Source organism: Myotis lucifugus, unplaced genomic scaffold, assembly GCF_000147115.1.
Source record: "Myotis lucifugus unplaced genomic scaffold, Myoluc2.0 scaffold_29, whole genome shotgun sequence".
Lineage (NCBI taxonomy): Eukaryota > Metazoa > Chordata > Mammalia > Chiroptera > Vespertilionidae > Myotis > Myotis lucifugus.
Window position 1 is genome coordinate 1479019 of NW_005871077.1, and position 6083 is coordinate 1485101.

General features: G+C 42.7%; 1 pseudogene; it reads left to right on the forward strand.

The window, feature by feature from the left end:
• Positions 1-3123: 3123 nt before the first annotated feature.
• LOC102428249 lies at positions 3124-4143 on the forward strand (annotated as a pseudogene).
• The last annotated feature ends 1940 nt before the right edge of the window (positions 4144-6083 follow it).

The following is a 6083-nucleotide window of genomic DNA, read 5'->3' on the forward strand; positions in this document are numbered from 1 at the left end:
GCTGTAGAAGGAGCAGATTTGGGGGGGATTTGGAAATGTCAAGTCTGATGTCTTCTAGACATTCAAGTGAATATCTGAGGTAAAGACTTGGATACACATAGGTGCAGTTTGGGAGAGAAGTCTGGGCTGGAGATGGACATTTGGGAGTTACAATGTGTAGATCAAGCATGTCAAACTCGGGGCCACATGCGGCCCACAATGAATATTTTTGCGGCCCAGCCAATATAATGGTATATAAGAAACATTTTAATAAAAATTTCATAACTTAATTTTTACAATATTCTGTTATACATAACTATTACTAATGAACTACAACATTCACTAATAACTGATTATTATAATCGCATTGCATTCATTTCCCTTACACACAGATGCACCATTTCTCTCCACTAATACTAGCAGCGACTATTTTAGCAGACAATAGCCACGTCATTAGTCTTGTACTGATTTGTTTGGTGTGCGCAATAGGAAATATTTCGCTTTTGGAGAACAAGAAAAATAGGTTTATTTGCATTACGCTTATTAATTTGTGCAGTTATTCAGTGTCTGGTAAGTTAATGTTCAAGAAAAAATATTAATTTTTATTAACATGTTCTATTATTTTATGTTAACTATTACTCATTTATTTCAGCCCTTTGTATTCAGCATGTCTCTATCGAAATAAACCTATGTTTTTATGAAAATTGAAGCTTTTGTTTCTTTGTGGCCCACATAAATTTAAAACTTGTTTATTTGACCCGTGTTAGCCTTTGAGTTTGACATGCTTGGTGCAGATAGTATAGAAAGATAAGGGGACAAGTGAGGACAAGGAAGGGAAGAGGACAAGAACACTGTGACAAGATGAAAGTGGGGAACAGTGGGAGTCAGAGGGAGGGAGGCAAGACCAGTGAGAAAGCCAATTCAAGAGAGAGTGGTGTCTGGGAGCCCAGTGAGGACAATGCATGTGAAACAGAAAAAAGTTAGGTAGGTAGGGGCAGACCATGGGAAGAGGAAGTGAAATCAGGAACCCAGCTGGGCGGAGTTAGTAAGACACCCCAACTGGGGTGGAAAGGAAGGGTGCATGAGAGGCATGAACTTTAAACTGTGTGGAAATTGATAAGACAGTGTGCAGATAACCAATCACAAGGCCGTGAAGCAAGCACATATACAAAAAAGTGTGGGCTCCCTTCTCCTCTTCCCTGGCACAGTGCACAAAGGATACCTGATGCTCCTGTTGTGGGGGAGCACATCTCCTGAGCCCACGTGGCTTACGGCCTGTTGGGTCTCCACACATGGACTAGTAGACTTTAATTAGCTTGGATGCTGAACTACTCCTGATTGTAACATGAAGAGGAAGCTCTGGACACTGGCCTACTCTTGGTACCCCAGCTGCACCTTCTCCAGGACTTGCTTCTCCCAATAAACTTTCATTCCATTAATTGTTTTTGTCTGAGACTTCATTTTTCGATTTTCACAAGACAAGAACTTGGACTCAAAACACCCACATTTTTGGTTGCACATAGAGGGGACGGAGCCATCAACATGGTCAAATGGGGTAATACTGAGAAGTCAAGCAAGTTGAGAACTAAGACATTGGATTTAGCAGCACAGAGGTGGGAGTTTATTAGTGACTGTTAAGGAAAAAGATGGTTTCTGAATTCCCTCTCAGACCGCCCCTCCGGTGCGTAGGGCCGCCATCATCGCCAGGCCCTGGCGCTGGGCCGCCTGGATTCCTCATATCCTCCACTGCCTGCCCAGCAGATCTGCGTCAGGGGCAGCCTTTTCATCTCACAGCCACTCCCTGCTAGAACAGGGCACAGTTCTGTGGTAGCAGCCATACCTACACATTTAACAAGTGGCTTCCAGAGACGGTATTTCTCAATCAAAGGACATTGTTTTCATGGATGAAATTTCAGCCCAAAGAGCTTGCATTTCAGAAGTGAGCCTGGGGTATGTAGGAAAGGGAGAGCTGGACAGAAAGTGATGGGCACAGGTCCCTGGTCCCAGCTCTTCTGTCAACAGCTCCGTTGCTTTGCATCTCTCAACTCGCTTCTCTTGGCCAAAACTGCCCCATCTGTGAAACAAGGGGTTTGGCTGACAGATTCTTGCTCTGTCCAGATGACAGACCCCGTATGAGTGGCTTTGTGTATAAGTGTGACCTTTTCAGAACATCACGGATTTCTGATACATTTAATTTTACTATAAAAATTAAAATAATTTTTCCAGCAAAAAAAATAGGCCTCAATTCTACAGTTTTATTGGACTTATTTGATTGTATATGTCTTATTAGACATGGGCTATGGGAGAAGGAGCAGCTGTTTACCCTACCCAGAATCTCACTTTAGAGCCATTTATTGCCTACTCAGATAGAGAGGGTACACTTATTTAAGAAAAATGAATGGGAGAAAACTTTGAATTGAGAAAATCCTACTCATTGACTAATCCTTTTAATCCCTGGATTTGGGGAAAGATAAACCACCAATTGATTGAAATTCTGGAGCAATTTTAGCCACAGGAAACCAGATTTCTAAGCCAGGGTCCCTGCTAAACAACCTCTAACTAGCGTCCCCTCCAGCTGAGTCTAAAATTCTACAAAGAAGCACCTTCTTCCTCTTCAGCCAAGATCCATGGGTGAGGCCAGAAGCTAAAGTCAGCTGCTTCCCCAGAAGCTGAATGGCTTTATTTTATTTTAGATAATAAATTAAATAAGGTTTCGGGAAGGGGCTTCAGAGATGAGATATCTAAAACTGCCAGTTATACTCCTCTGTAAAAGTGAGGGCCGCCGAAGGAAAGAGTAGAAGGACCATTTAGAAATTTCAACCTCAGAATCAAAATATTTGTGAAGACACAGACATGTATGAGCAGTCCTTAGAAAGTAAAGCAGGGAAAGAATTGATTACTTCTTTTCTGCCTCTGCTTAGAAAGCCCAATATATGCAATTACCACAGCAGCCTCTAGATGGCAGCCAAAGAAAGGAAAGAAAATTCTTAGTAGGGGAGACCAGTAGAAACTAATTAAAGCTACAAAAACAAATATATATATTTAAATACAGCAGCATAGGAGTAAACAGACAGGCTCTCTGCTCCTCCCGTTGGTCAGACAGCTGCTCCTCCTGCGCAGTGCCAGCCACAACTCTGAGACATGATGGTGAAGGTCGGAGTGAACAGATTTGGCCACATTGGGTGCCTGGTCACCTGGGCTGCTTTTAACTCTGGCAAAGTGGATATTGTCGCCATCAATGACCCCTTCATTGACCTCAACTACATGGTCTACATGTTCCAGTATGAGTCTACTCATGGCAAGTTCAAAGGCACAGTCAAGGCTGAGAACAGGAAGCTTGTTGTCAATGGAAAGTCCATCTCCATCTTCCAGGAGCGAGATCCCACCAACATCAAATGGGGTGATGCTGGTGCTGAGTATGTTGTGGAATCCACCGGTGTCTTCACTACCATGGAGAAGGCTGGGGCTCACTTGAAGGGCGGAGCCAAGAGGGTCATCATCTCTGCCCCTTCTGTGGATGCCCCCATGTTTGTGATGGGTGTGAACCATGCCAAGTATGACAACTCCCTCAAGATTGTCAGCAATGCCTCCTGCACCACCAACTGCTTGGCCCCCGTGACCAAGGCCATCCATGACAACTTTGGCATCATGGAGGGACTCATGACCACAGTCCATGCCATCACTGCCACCCAGAAGACTGTGGTTGGCCCCTCTGGGAAGCTGTGGCATGGTGGCCGAGGGGCTGCCCAGAACATCATCCCTGCTTCTACTGGCACTGCCAAGGCTGTGGGCAAGGTCATCCCTGAGCTGAACAGGAAGCTCACTCACTGACATGGCCTTCCGTGACCCACCCCCAATGTGTCAGTTGTGGATCTGACCTGCCACTTAGAGAAAACTGCCGAATACAATGGCATCAAGAAGGTAATGAAGCAGGCATCAAAGGGCCCCCTCAAGGGCATCCTGGGCTATACTGAAGACCAGGTTGTCTCCTGTGACTTTAACAGTGACACCCCCTCCTCCACCTTTGATGTTGGGGCTGGCATTGCCCTCAGTGACCACTTTGTCAAGCTCGTTTCCTGGTATGACAATGAATTCGGCTACAGCAACAGGGTGGAGAACCTCATGGTCCACATGGCCTCCAAGGAGTAAGAGCCCCCTGGACCACCAGCCCCAGCAAGAGGAAGAGAGGCCCACAGCTGCTGGGGAGTCCTTGCCCCAGATCAATCCCTCAACATACTGAGAATCTCCTGACAACAATTTCCAACCCAGAGCCCCTGAAGAAGTGGAGGGGCTTAGGGAGCCCTACCTTGTGCACCACCAATAAAGTTCACTGTACCCAGCCAAAAAAGAAAAAAAAAGTAAATAGGTAAAATGTGAAGAAAAAAAAAAACTAAGGAAATTTTTGCATATAATATATAACCAATTTCTTAATAGAAAGTCCCATTCCAAACTACTTAGAATTCTAAACCAATTAATAACTTACTTGGAAGAAGAAATAAAAGGCATCCAAATTGGAAAAGAAGAAGTAAAACTGTCCTTATTCACAGATGACATGATACTGTACATAGAAAACCCTGAAGACTCCATCAAAAAATTATTAGACTTAATAAATGAATTCGGCAATGAAGCAGGATACAAAGTTAATGCCAAGAAATCTATGGCATTTTTATACACCGATAGTGAACTTACAGAAAGAGAGACTAAAAAATCAATCCCATTTACCATCGCACTAAAAAAATTAAGATACCTAGGAATAAACTTAACTAAGGAGGTAAAAGACCTATATGTGGAAAACTACAGGACACTGAAAAAAGAGATAGAAGAAGACATAAACAGATGGAAGAACATATTGTGTTCATGGATTGATAGAATCAACATCATCAAAATGCCCATACTACCCAAAGCAATCTATAGATTCAATGCACTCCCCATTAAAATACCAATGGCATATTTCACAGACCTAGAATGAACTTTCCAAAAATTCATCTGGAATAAAAAAAGACCCCAAATAGCTGCAGCAATCCTGAGAAAGAAGAACAAAGTAGGTGGGATCTCAATGCCAGATATCAAGCTGTATTACAGAGCCACTGATCTCAAAACAACCTGGTACTGGCACAAGAACAGACATATAGATCAATGGAATAGAATAGAGAACCCAGAAATCGACCCAAACCACTATGCTCAATTAATATTCGACAAAGGAAGCATGAACATACAATGGAGTCAAGACAGTCTCTTCAATAAATAGTGTTGGGAAAATTGGATAGATACATGCAAAAAAAATGAAACTAGACCACCAACTTACACCATACACAAAAATAAACTCAAAGTGGATAAAGGACTTAAACATAAGATGGGAAACCATAAAAATACTAGAGGAATCCATAGGCAGCAAAATCTCAGACATATGTCGAAGCAATTTCTTCACCGATACTGCTACTAGGGCAATGGAAACTAAAGAGAAAATAAACAAATGGGACTACATCAAAATGAAAAGCTTTTGCACAGCAAAAGAAACCATCAACAAAACAACAAGAAAGCCCACTGCATGGGAGAACATATTTGCCAATGTTATCACCGATAAGGGTTTAATCTCCAACATTTACAGGGAAGTCATACAACTTAACAAAAGGAAAATAAGCAACCCAATCAAAAAATGGGCAACGGACCTACATAGATACTTTTCAAAAGAGGACATTCAGAAAGTCAAGAGACATATGAAAACATGCTCAAAGTCACTAATTATCCAAGAGATGCAAATCAAAACGACAATGCGGTACGATCTCACACCTGTCAGAATGGCTATCATCAACAAATCAACAAACGACAAGTGCTGGAGAGGATGCGGAGAAAAGGGAACCCTAGTACACTGCTGGTGGGAATGCAGACTGGTGCAGCCAATGTGGAGAATAGTATGGAGTTCCCTCAAAAAGTTAAAAATGGAACTCCCATTTGACCCAATGATCCCACTTCTAGGAATATATCCCAAGAAACCAGAAACACCAATCAGAAAGGATATATGCACTCTTATGTTCATAGCAGCACAATTCATCATAGCTAAGCTTTGGAAACAGCCTAAGTGCCCATCAGCAGATGAGTGGATT